This window comes from Chaetodon auriga, chromosome 6 (assembly GCF_051107435.1).
Source record: "Chaetodon auriga isolate fChaAug3 chromosome 6, fChaAug3.hap1, whole genome shotgun sequence".
In the NCBI taxonomy this organism is placed as follows: domain Eukaryota; kingdom Metazoa; phylum Chordata; class Actinopteri; order Chaetodontiformes; family Chaetodontidae; genus Chaetodon; species Chaetodon auriga.
Genome location: NC_135079.1, coordinates 17,142,331 through 17,159,414, shown reverse-complemented (window position 1 = coordinate 17,159,414; position 17,084 = coordinate 17,142,331). Strand labels below are relative to the sequence as shown.

The following is a 17,084-nucleotide window of genomic DNA, read 5'->3' as shown; positions in this document are numbered from 1 at the left end:
AGAGACAGAGGAGGGTTAGTGGGAATGAAGAAGTAATGTAGCACGTAATTCAGCCATATTTTATTTATTTATTTTATATTATTTAGGGACCATGTACAATATTAAACATAAATGTTACCATTTGATGCGTCAGAATACAGTACCAGAGTTAGCCTAAGGCTCATTTTCATCTGCAGTCCCCTGGCAGGTCACGATTAAAACATCCACACAGTGACAGCACAGCACTCAGCAAACTAGACAAACAACACAAAACACATAATACAAATTGCACACAATGACACATCACGCACGCACACACGCACACCTTGTCAGAACCATGAGTATGTCAGACAGATTAAAAGCAAGGGTACTTGTATACCAAGCAAAACAAATAAAACACAGAGTCAAGCAAAATTAATGAAATACAGAGTCGGTGGTTACAGAGTCGCTCTTAGCAGATTTTTCAATTTGACTGTAAAGCTACTGATGGAACAACAACACTTTATGTTCCACTGAGTTGTGGCTTTCACAGAGAAAGCTGGCCGTTTTCCAAACAAAGGGGAACAAAGTCGTGTAATGGAGGACAGACCAAACCATTTAAGATGTTATACACCTGACACAGACATCTGAAAAGCTCAGAAGATGATATTTGTCCAGTTTCCCACAGTGATGATATGTGGATGTTCTTCTTGGGGGATATCAGAAGAACATATGTATGTATGTAGTGTCTAGTCTCATCGCTGTCAGATGGGCCAGATGATCGTATGTAATGTGAGGGGAGTCAGTCCTTTAGTTCAGTCTCAGTGGGACACACTGTCCACCCAAGTTCCCCGATTACACACCCCTCAAAATGAATTTTCCAGTACAAAGAAAAAAATGAGACTGATTGGCAGGTGCTGCTTCCACTGCAACGTGTGAAAAGTCACTGTGAGCACTGAGGAAAGTTTTCTCTGTTGACGATGTGCCATGCCAGAAGGGCGCAGCTGGTCCTGAGGAGATTCCACACAGACACATCGCCCTCAGACACAGCCTGAGGGTGCTGCAGCATCACCCCACCCCCAGGTGGATGAGGTGTGTTATGTGGACTGTTTGGGGTTTTTGGGGGGGTCACAGTATACCCCCCCCCCCCCCCCCCATTTCCCTGTCACCTGCAATATCTTTTGTTTTGATTATTGTGAGTAGCGTGAGCTTTCCAGATGATTTCCTGGGATATTGTGCATAGTGTCCTGTAGTAATTTGTCTGTGGGACTATCGATGTGCTGTGGCAGAAGGTTCAGACTGGATTCATACAGCCTCTCTAGCATGAACAAAATATGGTTCAAATGCAGCTTTCAACCATCAGCAGCGCTTGAAAAAATGTGGTTTGTCATGAGTGATGACTCTGCAGTGTAGATATACTGATGCCTAAAGCAGCCTTCATTTATTAACTGTGCTGTTTTCATGCTGTCATGTTGTTTCACTCACTAAAAGTCATATGGTGCTGTCAAAGTGTTTTACAACATTGTAAGGGCATTTTGAAACCAATGAATTACACTTTGTGGAATCTAGTCTACTTCTTCCCTGAATTCCATCCAACATTATACATGAAATGAAATGCATGAAATAAAACATAAACATCCATGATATTTCCATTATTTCCCATTTGTCCTCCTGTTTTAAGACTAATGAACACATCATCAATCACACGAAGTTTCCTCTGGCTCTGGAACTGCTCTCATAAGCGTTTCAGGATGCAGCAGGCAGCTGTTTCTGGAGAAAACGCTCTGATAAATATGCTGCACATCATCTGCTCAGCGCCGAGCGGCAGACAAAGTTAGAGATTAGCTGGTGAACATAGTGGAGCATTTAGCAGCTCAACAGCCAGATATTTCCTTCATGAGCTGATAGAAACCAAAACAGTTAAAGTGAATATTGTACTTAAAATCAACATTTATTCTGAAACATGAATGCTAATGTTGCTCCCTTGTGGGTGGGCAATGGTTTAAAATGTTTGCCCATTACTTTTATGAGTGGATAACACATCATCGTTGTGATTCCAACTTGTTGCATCCACCAAATCAACAAAATCGAGCTTGGGTATGCATAATAAATGATTGTGCACTTCAGCTCGCTATATTTTGAAAGGGACACTGGTGTAGGAATTTGTTTTGGATGGTGTTTTGGATGTATCAGCTGTGTCAAACTGTTTATATCAGATGCAGTTGAAAGAGTTATGCTTAGAAGACCAAAATGACACCATGAAAGCATTGTTGAAATTGTTTTCAGGCAAGCAAGCATGAAATATGTGCTGAAACCATTTCCAGCGCACTTCACAGAAATAATCAAATTAACACGATGTATTGTCAAAGCTGCTCTTGTCCTTCCATAGATTTTACTTCATCTTTAAAGATTGATAAACCATGAAGTAGTCAAAGAAGCAGAATAAGTAAAGAGAATTTTAAAAAAAAAATGAGTTTGTATTTGGAATTATATTAATGTTCACCTCAGTGAGAACTTATTCAAACTGTTCCCCAACACAAATGACCCATTTTCCTTCTTTAGCTGAAAACTGAGACGTTAGAATTGATGCAGTTTTGACAAGGAAGCATGAGGGCACATTGCCTTGTCACGAATTGTCTCGCTTCTACCACAAAAGCATACAGACACACTTACGCACAGATAAGCAAAGCAGCGTCTTTTCATTTGAGCAGTAGCTTTTAAATACAGTCAGTCTTTGAAGAGTCTTGGCCTTCAATGCACAGAACGTTTGAGCGAAAGCAAAGAAGAGAAAATCCCATCCATCAGCATCTCCTGGATCCCCAGAGCGTTCAATTATTAATATATAAATGAACAATCACTTGGGAATAATTTATGAAATAATTTACGAAACTCATCACAATGAAATGTTATTTCATCTTTCTTATTTTCATAATACGCTTTATAGGGCTTTTATTTTTACATCATAATAAATTTGTTTTTTTGTAGAAAATAGCCTTTAATGAACACTTTCAGCCTGGTCTCGGCCTCGGCCTGAAACGACACATGAGGTTTAAGATCTTATGTGAGGTCACCTGATGGCTTCTAGTAAGACTAATTACATTACATTTACATTCGTTTGATGTTTTTTTTAAGGAAGGAAATAATATAATTTACATATAATGGTAGTCTACATGGAGCTCCCACTAGGCATACAATAAAAACTAGGCCACAATTTTACAACTCTTATGGGTTGAAGCAAAAGTTTTCGGACCCACAAAGGGGTGGAAATTGAGAAAGCATTGATACAATATGCAGTATACATTTCTACTTGTGACAATAAATGAACTTGTCCATTAGGTTCTCTAGTGTAATGTAAGAATGTTACTTTATTACATCAACTACAGCACACTCACTAAACTAAAAGCAGAGCATTGCCAATGCACGTTGGAGATTACTGAGGCTGTGTTGTTATTGCAGGATTCGGGTAAAGGAAAGGGCCACAGGGCTTCTGTTGCAAAGTGATTCAGCTTGTGACTTGGCAGATCTGAGTTCAGTGCTTTATATAAAAGCCCTGCATGGCTGCAGCTGTGGCTGTGGGACAATAGCTCGTATTAAACAAATCTGCTTTCTTAAGCATACAACGCTTTTTGAATCGTGTGTGTGTGTGTGTGTGTGTGTGTGTGTGTGTCTGTGTGTGTCTGTGTGAGTGAATGAGTCAGTGAAAAAGAGACACAGAGAGAGGGTGAGGCTGGCTCACCTACAGTATGAGAGTCTACATTAATGTGACCCTTTGGTTGCATTTAATGTCTTTGAACCCTTTGAATCTGAATCATTGGAAAATACGGATATAGATGATTATTGATTGTGCCAGTGACTGCCAAAACAACATATATGACTGTTGGGGAGTACCAGCGACAGGCATGTGAAATGGCTGCAGTTTGGTAACATCATGGTGACAAAACTACTTGGTTCAGTTTAGGAAAAGATCATTGTTTGGGATTAAACTAAGTACGTTAGTTATGCTAGTTCAGTTATGTATGTAAGTCAACTAACGTGACCTAAGTACATTATGTAGTTTGCACACGTGGCTTGAAATAAGTCATTGTTAACTTGTGCTTTAACGCGCACACAAACAGCGGTCTCCTCCCTACGTAGACTTTGCCTCTCTTTAAACTTACTACGTGACTGGACTTCCTCTTTTTGTTGCAATAAATGGAAATATGAGTCATAATAGGCTGCTTGCACATGGAATAAATAGCTTTTTTTTGGTTCTAGTATTGTATTCCATTGCACCATTACAATTAGTATCACTATTAGAATATTATAACCACAGAACAATACATAATGTGTGTAAATAATGAAATATGGCATTTTTCTCAATAATGTACTGTCGCTTCAGCTTTTAGGCTTCTGAGTGCTACAGTTTCACATGAGGTTTGTCAGCAAGGTCAAAGGAACAACACAACAGAACAACAATAGATAATGTCCTCTAATTAATCCTGTCCACCCACATCACAGTTTGCATTATAGAGCATGAGGAAGCAAATACATGATGCAGAAAATACGAAGAATCATTGCAGTAGAAATATACACCATGCAGATCCATCACACGTTCCTTGGAACACACACACACAGACACACACACACACACACACACACAGATGCAGTAGAGCTTTATAACAAACTAACATAATTGTTAATAATATTAACTAAATAGCATGAATCAGTATGAAGACTTTAAATATTGCACAAATCAACAAATAGTAATTCTTTATACTGTTTTGACACGAGAGACTGGCTTTGGCATCACAGTTGCAGTTTCTGTCATAAATGCTACCCACAGTGCTTATCCCGCTGCCTGCCGCAGGGCAAACACAGGCGCTCCCTGAGGAATATGCTGGTATTTTCATCTGTATTTCCACTGGTGGGTAACCACGTATCACCAAAACCAATCACCAGTCTAAGTCAAGTTATTAGCAACATCCTGCTCCCTCTACAGACAGTGTATTAAAAAAAGAGCCTTTCTTTTAATATAAAGTGATAACATTTCACTTTTTTTCCGAGCTACCTTTGCTTTTTTACTGTCTTCAAGTCTCCTGCTTGCCTATTTAATTGATCGTGTGCATGTGTGTGTGTGTTAAATGCGATCCCGTGTGTGTACACTCTCACACTTTTGGGAAGCTGCTGTATCATTGAATGTGTCACAGGTTTATAAATGATTCATTATAGGTATATACAGTAATTCTAATAGTTCTGGGGGACTGCAGAGGTAGCGTATTGAAGCTGTGTGTGTCTATGATGTGTTTTCCGACTCATGAGCCGTAAAGCTCAATGCTGGGCCACACATCTTGGCATCACCAAAACATATGAGACTGATGCAAAGTAACAGTAATTCCTGACCTTAATTCAACATGATACCGAAACAGTGTTCATTTGAATTTGGCTGTGTACTTTGGCTGTTGGTTGGACGTGGACAAATTTTGAAATTGATGTTTAAAGTGAACGTTGTCTGTCCTTGTCAGAGACGCTGGTTTTAACCAGCTGAAATGAACAGTGTAAATGCTTGAATGGCAGCATGCATACACATGTAAACAGCTTTGCAGCAGAGCGTGTGATGATGTTCATAGAGTTGCTACATGGCTGGGCTCTGGACATGGTGGTGGCTTTTTTATGATTCATGTTACACTTCACTCAGCGGACTCACCAGGCCATCAATCCGCAGAGGCAGACAAAGCAAAACATATCAAAAAAGTGTCGTGACACATAGTCCAAAGGGTTTTTTAAAAGGAACTTTGATGGTTGAGCTAAAGATTTTCAGGATGGTGGACAGCTCGTCCAGAAAATGTTTCCTTTGTGTTCAGCTGTTCACTGTTGCATGTTTGTTCTGGGGCCTTTGGTTCGGAACATAGCTGGTATTTCTCAGAAAACATGGGCACGGAGATGATGTGTGTGCTTGTGTCTATGATATGTGTGTGTGTGTGTGTTTGTGTGTGCAAGTACATCGAGAGAAAAATAATCTATTTTCATAATCAATTAACAGTTGCAAGCAAATAACTCTCTCTGCTTCCAGCTCCTCAAAAGTAAGCATTTGCAGTTTTTCTGTTTTAATGGAGTAATTTGAGATTTTTTTTTTTTGCTTTCGATCAAACTTTTTTGACATTTCATAGACTGAACAATGAACCAATAAATCGAAAAATACTGTCTGCAAATCAATTGATAATGAAAATAGCTGTTTGTTGCACTGCTACGGCTAAGTAAACACATTCAGTGTGTATCATGCAAGTTTAACATGTGATTCTTACCAGGTAAAGCTATGCAACAACTGCCTCAAGAGTCATACAGCTGCAACTTTTGAGGGATCCAATAGACTGTAAGCTATAAGCTAACGCTAGCAGTGCTTCATTCTGCATTGCAGCATGAACCACAGACTTGACTACTTCCTTGAGTGACCTTCAGTTTCCAAAGATCGGAGCATAAGAAACACAACAAAATTGTCTTCTGTTTGTTTGCGAAAACAAAATCATGTGGTTTATCATTGTGGTTGGAAATGCTTTGAGTAGCAACACATTGATGCTGATATGGACTGACTGAGAGATCTCATCCCATCACTACTCACTCACAAGACTAAAACTCATACCACTTAAGGTCAAAATATCTAAGGTGTCACTCAGGGACCCTACTCAAAATGCTGTATGCATGATATCAGAGAAGCAAAAACCACAACAGAGCTGAATCACTCATCAGTCTGTCAAAGCATGCTGTGAGATGTATAAACCTTGATCTTAAAGATTGATTCTTGCAGTGTTTTCAGTCTGTGCATGCACAACCTCCTTACCTCCACTTTACTCTGGGGCTAAAGTGGTGGTATGGAGGTGTGTCTCTACACAAGTAGCAGCATATCTGTTTGTCTTTAATGGGATTGGAGGAAAACTTAAGTCGTTGATGTCAAATGCCAATAAAAAGAAACAGGAATCTCTGTGATCTTTCTTACGGTATTTTGTGGCTCCAACAAGGTGTCGATACTGTTGACTATTACATATTATTCTGGACATTAGCCAAAGTGTTAAAGGTTTTAAATTACCATTTTAAAACAGTTTCTAACTTTATTTGCAGTAATCAGGTTAGTGCAAATGTAAAGCAGGCATGCATGTGTTGCATTGGTGTTCACTGTGTTTACTGAACTAAAGAAAAATATGATCCACAGAAGAATCGTCTTGAGACAAAGTAAATAATACATCGGTGCAGATTTACAGTCAATAAATAATTAAATAGTGTTCAAGTTATCAGCATAGCTATATGTGAAGCTTTAAGTAGACTTGGAGACCGTGTAAAAGTTCAAACAAGATCTATTTGTTCTAAAATGAGTTAGTTGTGGATATCTGGGGCGATGGAGCCTGGCTGGCTGGACTGTGTATTGTGAATCAGAGGCAAAACAGTGGTGCAGGGCAGGTAGTGGCTGGAATCTTCAGGAGACTGATGGGGATCAGGGCGTAGCAGGCAAATCAGGAGGGCTGGAGTCAACGGACCTGAAGCACAGGGGAATAGGAATTGGCAGGTTTTTAAAAACTTGGACAGCCTGCTGAACGTAGCACCACTATGACACACGGAACAATGTGGGGAAGAGCCGAGTGAAGAGCCTGGGGGTCACATACTGCAGGCTGCAGGTGTAGTTGATGAGTGGCAGCAGATGTGCAGGAGGAAGGGAGGAGGAAACACGGTTGCCACGCCACACCCATACACACAAACACAGAGAGTCCAACAGGACAGAGCAGGGAGGGGAAAACAGCAGGAACAGTATAGACCAGGGCAGAATCCTGATAGACTCCAACACTAAAATCACTATGAAGATAATTAAGTCCCATTGATACACTGCGCTTAAAGGGTAGGTTCACCTTTCTTCCTGTCCACCTTTAAACAATACTCACATGTCCATATGTGCATTGAAAGGGAAAATGTGTCATCATCTCTCCTCCTGTCCACACCGGCTGCAAGAGTGCTCATTCTAAGGTTCAGTTGAAGCTAATATGAGGCTTCAGTAATCAAAGACAGTCAAACCAAGTGGATAACTTCCCAAGTTTGCCTTTTCACAACAGAAAAGAAGAAAAATCGCCTCTGACAGTGTGCCCTTGGTGAGCTGCGGAGGAGGGATGGTAAAAAGATTTTACTGATCATACCCTCTCTGTTTGTCTAACTTACACTGATAAAGCCTCATAACTGTGAATCATAACTCTGTTAACTGAATCTGAATCTGGAATTCATTCTTTACATAGGAATTGGACAGCTGATTTTGTCCCCCAGCGTTCATGTTCGGCTGCCTTCAGAGGGGAACACTGTTGTATGTTGAAAAAACATGAATGTGTCATCCAAAACGATGAAGGAAAAATATCAGCAGACGTGTCAAAAGGGAGAATAAGAAATGTCATGCTGTCTTCATACGTGTCCGCAGTGCTACAGAGAAGATAAGAGTTCTAAATTTGGAAGCATTTTTTCATCTTCTGTAATATTTCAGTGACTTCCAAGATGAGAATGCCAGGATTTACGCACATCAAAATACAATCGAGGCATATTATGGAACAGTGGTATCAGAGGACTTACATTTCATTTGCTTGGAATTTGGTTTCCTGAACATTATCAGGAGGGCACAGTTTGGGAACTTGAGTTAGGATAGATACTCTTCTGCATGTCAGCCAGTAGTGAGTCTGGGAGGGATTATGGCAAAGGGCAAGGCTTAAATTGCTGGCAGAGAGTTTGGAGAAAAAGCTTATCACTGGTGTCTCTGGACTTTTGCACAATGCAATCCACACAGGGTCAGTCTGAGCTCCTCCACTTACAGCGTAGATTAAATATAGAGCAGAAACTAGCCTCCAGTATGTGGGTTTGTTGTTTATTATAGAATGCTGAGCCTTATTAATTAAGCAAAACTCAGGCCAGAGAGAAGAAGTTAATTTGTTTCTGTGTGATTTTTATTGGGTCTGTCTGATTCTGTGTCTTTGTTGCTTGGCAGTCTCTTTGCTCTTTTGCTCTCTCTCTCTCTAACTTGCCATATTAGGTGCACACAACCACATGAAATGCAATCCACTACATCTGCACTCTAATATATCCTTTAGTAATGAAACCTTTCCAGTTGTACTGTGTCAGATAGATGTTGAGATGTTATGGCACTGTTGAGTACAAGTGACAAGGGCTAAATAATGAAAATAACTTTCGTAATTCAAATGCATGTGATACTTCTTTAAATTGCTCTTCACTGTGAATGCCAGTCAACCTTCATACAAATAATGCAGAACAGTAGAGTTCAGTCTCGACTGACAGAAAGTTCCAGGTCACCCAAAGAAGCTCACACTTTTCTTTGCACTTCTGACTTTGTGTGGTCTGTCATCACTTCCAACTTGTGTATAATTTTTCTGGCATGGGGGTCTATTTACCCTGCCCACTTTCTTCCTCCTCCAAAACAGAAATACAGTATTTTAATATTTTCACATTGTTTTTTTATTCATATTGCAAGTGGCAGAGATCAAGTGTTTTTTTCTTTCTTTTTTTTCTTGCCAGCAGCTTTTTCTGGTGCAGTGGAGCAGCTCGTGAGCAGAAGCAAACAAAACAAAAAAAATGCCTGAAAGCAATCTTACATTTCATGGGGAACACTATACAAAATGCCCACCACATTTCTGGCCACAGCCGCTAAGTATTGACTCCAGTTCATCATATTGATTGTCCATGTGCAGAAGTAATGTATACTCAGAATGAAAGGCACGCTCATCTGAAATACTGGACTGCATGTGTGTTTGGATTAAGTGTGGACATGTAATGCAGGAAGCTTTGAATTATTTTGGAGTGCAGGAAGGATATCTCTAAAATATATTTTCCTCATACCCGTCCACCCTGAGATGAAAATTGTTTTGATGACAGAACAATAACGGATCAGTGCAATTGAATTTTATTGTAATGTGTACAGAAGATAGATTGCACAGTGTGTTTTTGTGTGTGTGGGTGTGTGTGAATGACACTTACCAAGTCAAACGCTTTAAGTTTTGCTCAAAGTGAAAAACTAATGATGCAACAAAATCCCTTTTCCTTGGGTTTGAAGTGCATGAATACTGTTTACACATAGTGTAGCTCACACTGTATGATTGTACTGAAAATGTTAATTAAAGGTCCAACGTGTAGGGGGCTCCATTGGCAGAAATGGAATAGAATATTAATGAAAATAAAATAGGAATGATTGTGCTTTCGTTACCTTAGGATGAGCTCTTTATATCTACAGAAGGAGCAGGTCCTCACCTACGGAAGCTGCCATGTTGCACCGCCATTTTTCTACAGTGAGCCAGATTGGACAAACCAAGCCCTGGCTCTACTGATACTCATGTTTTTTGGCCATCATAGTGGAGGGTGAGGCAAGGGGTATTCAGTTGGTTGTAATCTTGCAATCAGCCAGTAGTCCCACAGACTGGACCTAAACAAGGCAATTCAAACACAACCATGAGTGCAGTCATTTACAAACAAACAGTGTTTACCGACAACAGTTTTACAAAGTGCAATGACTATCACAAACCTTCACATAAACTGAAAAACTTGTTTCATGAGAATCACATATTTTTTTTCTCAATACATAATGTAATTACAAAATAACAACCACCAAAACTCGAGGTTTTTCTAGGACAGCAGCCATCTGTTGTGCTAATTCCAAACCCATTATATTACTGATAGTTGGTACCATCCGATTTGTCAGATTTATTTGAATGGTTAAAAAGGTTAAAAAGTAATCATGAAGTGACCATTTAGTAACTGTGGCAAGAGCAGAGGTGGCGAATCACTTTCCAGTCATCCACTGTGTTTAATGGTCACGGTTTTTCATGCCATGTCACATCTGGCTCCATATTCTATTCCTCATCTTGCTAATCTCTTTAAAATAGTGTTAGCTTGCCCATTAGATATTACCACAAGCAGCTCTTATGAATGTCATAATTTACCAGTCATTGATTCTTATTGTCCGTAGTTAACCAGACTGTAAAATGACCTTTCTAGGAGAAAGATGATTAAGGTAATCAGGAGTGAACCTCATGGTGTTCAATTATACCCAACCTTTCAAGGTGATACCTTGCAATGGCCAAATAAAGCTCTTACTGGACCCTTTATCCCCTTTCAAAGTTGCATTCTTCTCCACAAGGATTAGAAAACCTGGCATTTATGATTTCAGCCGTTCTTCCCGCTGGCTGGTAATATTTAAGCAGGACACTCCTTTAAGTCCCCCTGCTCAGCGCTTCCTAACTGTATATAAACATTTAACAAATGATTTGTACATACATGTAATTGTCAGCAGACATAAGCATTTCTGAATGTATTTGCAGTAAAAGTATTGTATTATTTAAAGTGTTGCCAATATTTTCTTGAATATTAAGGATATGCAGGGCACTGTTTTGGCATCTCAAAGGGAAGCCACTGCAGAAATCCTGTTCTTTCCTATCCGTAACTCATCATGAACTCTCGTGCTCCCACGCATTTTACTGTTTTTAGTGATAGCAGCCTGAAGAGACACTAATCAACCTCCATCCACTGTATGTGAGCGGTATATGTTTTGCCAGCTAACAAAATGCAAGCACAGTCAATGAAACATGCAGCCCCTTCTAATGTTTCTTATTGATTATGTGGCTATTTCACTGTTTTCCTCTGTTTATCTGCCCTATGGCAGGCAGGATGTGAATGGATGGCCCACTCGATCCCCTATGTGTCTGAGCAGAAAGACAACCGCTTGGAGGATTAGAGAGAGAGGGGATCGGCTGTCACATCCAGATGCTGCAAATCTGCTCCCTGCCTCACATGTGAATAGGTACGCCATTGTCTGGAGCGCTGCTTGTTTTGCATGAACAGAGACACAGCCAAGGAGATAAACAAGCTGAAACTGAGGTTACACCAAGTCTAAATCTGCTATGATACAGGATTACAAGGTTTATGTCATGCTTAAAGCTTTATCCTCTGATTGTCAGTCAAGATTTTCTCAGTGGCAAACTTAGTAAGCCTCTAATGGCTGTGCATTTATAGACAATTTGAACAGAGAGGTAGGAGTTATTTAAACATGTACAGCATACTGATACTAAGCTATGAGACACATACTTAACTGTTTGCTAAACATAAAGTAGATATCAAACCCTCACATCGGGATGTGCGCCTATGTTCCACTGGCGGTTTGTCACGTAGAGGCAGTGGGCTGTTGTTCACCTGCAGTGGAAACAGCCAGTCATGCTTGACTTGAAACGTCTGGCTTTATTGTTGCAAAGCATTTCTACAGAGAATACACTACTGAGGTGAGATTCGTTCTTAAGATATTTCTGTCATGATGATAGAAGAGCGATTAATTTGTAAACTTGAATCAACTTTCTTGTCAGTTATTCATCCCTGCAACTGTTTGGATGTGATATTTTACACTGTCATAGATGGATGAGCAGATATATATATAACGATATATGAAGGTGCAGGGAGTGCTCTACATTTTGAGACGAAGACATTAAAAATATTCATTGGGGGATATAAAAAGTGTAATGAATGATTGAGGAAGCCTCTAATGACTAATAAATTCCAGCTTAATTCCTGAAATAAAAGCGTTGGGGATAGCTTCAGCTTCAGCATGATAATCTCTCAAGTACTCAGTACTTTCTTCATTTACAGTAAATAGCATGGGAGGATGTTTCTGTGCAATAAGCATTTCATTACGGCGAGGAATGAGCAGCTTCTTTCACGTGGTCACATCTTTCTCCTTCTTCAGGTTTGAGGTCTAAGGACTGAACTGTTTTTGTGTGAGGACTGATCTCCCCCTCCCCTAAAACCAGTTCCACACCTATCAGAGTTGTTAGATATGCTTTGCCATGTCTCCTAGAATTTACGCGCAACCAACAAAAAAGTACATCAGTTGGTCCAATCATGCGTAAAACACATGGAAGTCTCTATTTAACATTTTCAATCTAATATATTTTGTGTTTTGCACACACCTTTCTGTAAATGGAGTTGCAGGACGTGAGATTCTGTCCCGTAAATTGGGAGAGCGAAATCTATGGAGCATGATGCACAAGTGACGGAAGACAAAACTGTCAAGCCTGCCAGAGTAACCAGCCTTCAGATAAACATTTTGGATGGACCCTAAATTGTACTAAACCACATTACATCATGCTCTGTAGCACCAATATCATTTTCACCCTATCGCCTCCCTCGCCGTCCAATTTTACACAGCATATTTCAGCTGCCTACATCATCTTTGCATCACAAAATTTTGATACTTGCACTTAGTCATGACCCACAAAAGAAGTTGCACACAGCCTGAAAGGAATACATAATTTTTAATGCCCATGCATTTCAGCAACCAAACCTCACAGAAATGTGTGCAAACTCCAGAGAGTTTGTCAGGCCATGTTTGGTTGAGCTGTATTTTACCATATGGCGAAACATTGGTGGTGTCTCAAATGGCAATATGTCTTGCAACATTTCATCTGTAGTCACAGAGCTTCCTCTGAAATGTTCACTCTCTGAGCAATGGACCTCTTCCAAAATCATGAATCACACTTTTATTTTCGCTGTCAGATCATTCGGGCCATGGGCTTGGAAGCCTCTTAAGGTCAAATTGCTTTGTGTCTTCTTTTTGTCCTTTTGGTGGGAATGAGAGTGCAGATGGATCAACATGGTCCAAACAGGACATTTTGTGCATTGAAATGAATTTGAATAGTTAATGTCCACATTACAAAAGATCCCTGTGAAAAATGACTAGCTTAGAGCTGTAAATTCCTTCAAATTAAAACCGGAGAAAGTTTCGGTTTTCTTTTTTCTTTTTGCCTGTAAATTATAATTCTTTTCTAAAATTTAATTAAAACAAACAGCTTGACTGAAATCATTTACAGTTTTAATCACAAATCCCCATCCAGAGATTTTCACATCCACAGACTGAGAGATGAATATCGTGATTTTTTCATTTCATTTCATTTTATGAATCATTTTTTTTGAGGTGCTATAGTTCAAATGATGCTTAGTTGTTTTTTTGTTTTTCCTTTTTTTCTTTTTTAATTTTGCCAACTTTTTGCTGTTAAATGCTCATTTTGTGAAATGATATAATGTGACATATTTATTTATTTATTTTGTGAAAATGCTATCCTCCGTGATGTATTGAACCAGGTCTCACTGCAATTTTAAACAGACCAATTAAAGTCAGGCACAGTGGGAGAGAGCTCCCTGTGCTCATGTGGAGCTTCCTCATTGGAGTTATACTTGAATGGATATTCAAGATTGCCACTGTGGTTCAGTGTCTTTCAAAATGCATGAGCCATTAGACAAGCTCACATAAGATCACATAATGTTAAAAAATAATCAGATTTTGAGTGTGCATGTGTGCTAACTGGAGTTTATATGTTGAAGGACGCGAATGACGGATGATGATGCTGCATGATATGATAAATAACATACTGATTACCATCATCAACTGATTCATCCTTCCGTGAGTGTGGGCTTTCTCATCTCTTGATAATTCTTTGAGCTGCAGCCAATATCCAATAACTAAGCCAGTCATCCAGAGTTCCTTCACCATTACATTGTGCATTTGAAGCAGCTTAGAGAGCATTATTAGGGTGAAGCATCCTTTGAATTATTTTAATTTACCCCAGATACATTGGTAAATCGAGACCCTGAGCCAAAAGTGGCATAGAATGGAAACTAAGAATTCATTCTTCGATCAGGAGCCCTATGGGCCAAAGGAAGCCTTGGATAAGAAGTACAGTTGAAGATTAGTGTGGATCAAAGTGGAGATTAAATAGGAAGGCAAACACACTGATGCACCTAATTATCAAGTCCGTGAAATTTGATGAATTGCTTTGAATCTCGGAGACGTCGCCACTGAGGTGTTTGTTGAATTTCCTCGCATTGAGTGCACGTGCTGAACTAATTCCGTGGTTGAAATACGCGATTGCTGCGAGTACAGTGGAAACAGGGAAAAAGCAAAGAGGGTTATCAAACATTAGGCAGAGAAAGACAAGCTTCCTACGCTACACATCCTGAGGTGGACTGATGGAGCGGAATGGAAACGAGCGACGTGTGACACATTTGCAGGCCCACAGACTTTCTCTGTCTTGCCTCTCAAAACACACCTGACTACATTATTTCATTGCCTCTGAGCCTTGCAGGATATCAGTAGTGATGTCTCATACTCTCCAAAACAACATCATGAATAATGAATGTCAGATCTCAAAATAAATAACACGCATTATTAATGTATTCGGAGCATCCTTTAAAAGGGGCAGCTGTACTGTCGGTGTCACAGCACCCCCCCGCTCACTCCGTCTCTGAACAGGTAGATTTAAGAGCATTTTTGTGGAGAACATCAGACAGAGGGAGGCTTATCATAATGTGCGTTTTATCAAAATAACAGCAGAATTTGGAGAATAACAAATCCCAACTGTTGAGATACACATTTAAAGTGTGAAAAGAATTTCTCAGCAGTTCAGTTTGACATTTGGAGATCAGAGCGAGCAGCTGAGGTTGTATATTTTATGTATATGTAACATGGGATCACTGTCATCACGATAATAAAACTTGCATCACATGGAGCCCTGAGCTTATATGAGCTTAACTCCTTCTGTTTGGATAAACCTATGCTATGCGTATGTGTATTCCTTTTGATCACTGAATGAGACAAACTTGGCATACTGAACATGATTATTAGATTATCGAATTGCATCCCAATACATGTATTATTGAGGTCCTGACAACACTCTCAAGGAAAGGAAGAGTTCTGTGCCTTAAGTCGTCTCTGAATGGTGCTTTACTGCGTTTTAGTCTTCTGTCAAAACACCAGCTTTTTGCGGGGCTGGTCTCAGTAAAGTGCTGACAAAGCACTGATCATTTTAAAGCCTTCATTACCACTGCGTCTGTAATTCACATTGTTAGTGTGGAGCAATATTCATTTTTACAAGGATGCTGAAAGTATACCCAATAATCTATACCACAACATTGCCTTAAGTAAGGTTTTTTACTTGCCCTTGTCACTCCAGGAATAACTGGCCTCATGAGTCTTGTATGTGTCTTGCCCTTTCATGGAACAAGGTCACGTTGTTTACAGTGGCAGTACAACGCCTCTTTAACATTCTCCAAGGACAGAGTGAGCTTTACTATGATGTTTCAATAGCGTTCAGGACCAATGCTCACATCAGTAAAAACATCAATTCAATGTGTCAGGCTAGCTGGAAAGATGCTGAATAATGCATTTTACAATTAAGACATGAATGCGGTGTTCAAGATGATGGATTCTGGCAACAATATCTGAGTATCCCAAAAGCTTCACTTCGGGGAAGCAAGTGTCTCCAGCAGCAAAGAGTGTGTGGTCTCAAAAGCTACATAAATCAAGATAAAAGGTATGGCCTCCAGTGATGGTTCCCACACAGCAAATAAGACCTAAAGTAGTCAGGAGTGGTCACCAGAGATCCACAGACTCCCAGCTGGTGGAAAAGTAAAAGCATTAAATCAAAACCATTAGGCAAGGCTGTCATACAGCAACATGACACAAATTATGGAACAGAGCACTCAAAAGTGACCTCGGCAGTTACATGAATGAATGACATGGAAATGCTGTAGATTCAAAGGGTATTATAATGACCACAAGAAACAAACAACAACAACAACAAAAAAAAACACTGCTCTGGTATCTTGAAGAGCAAAGTGGGTATGCATGTCCATGTTTCATCCCCCTGCTTGGACAGAGTGGAGGAAAATGCAAAGCGAGAAGAATGAAATGAAAGAACTGAGTTATTTAATGATGTCTCCTCCAACTGGAAAGCAAGAGGGAGGTGCACTTTACCGCCATATGCCAAATGCACAGACAGGCAGGTCGACACTTATGAAGACAGATGAATGATGCAACGCCTTCAGCACAGAGGGAAATGAGATCAGATGCTGACAACGAGATGGACACATCCCTGGTCTGGCATTCAGATGCTGTCTCACATCCACCATCTGAACGCATACTCTTTCCAGATGAGACGTGTTTTCACTCTGCTGTCTGCAAATTCATCCTTTTTTTTTTTTTTTTTGCATGTTGTGTAATATGACTTAGTTTAGCATAATATACACTGTACAGCAGGTTGCCTGAGATAAGCGTTCCACAAGCAATAATCTCTCTGAAG

The 17,084-nt window shown here is 39.9% G+C and overlaps 1 protein-coding gene across 2 annotated transcripts in view; it reads left to right on the top strand.

The window, feature by feature from the left end:
• lrrc4ca (leucine rich repeat containing 4C, genome duplicate a) overlaps nucleotides 1–17,084 on the top strand; it is a 162,119-nt gene that overhangs the window by 94,748 nt on the left and 50,287 nt on the right. The window contains exon 3 of one of the 2 annotated variants that reach the window (XM_076733483.1): nucleotides 11,624–11,761. The exons of the other annotated variant lie outside the window; for it this stretch is intronic. The gene's annotated coding sequence lies outside the window, so the exon portion shown is untranslated. The remainder of the gene's footprint in view (nucleotides 1–11,623; nucleotides 11,762–17,084) is intronic. 2 annotated transcript variants of the gene reach the window in all.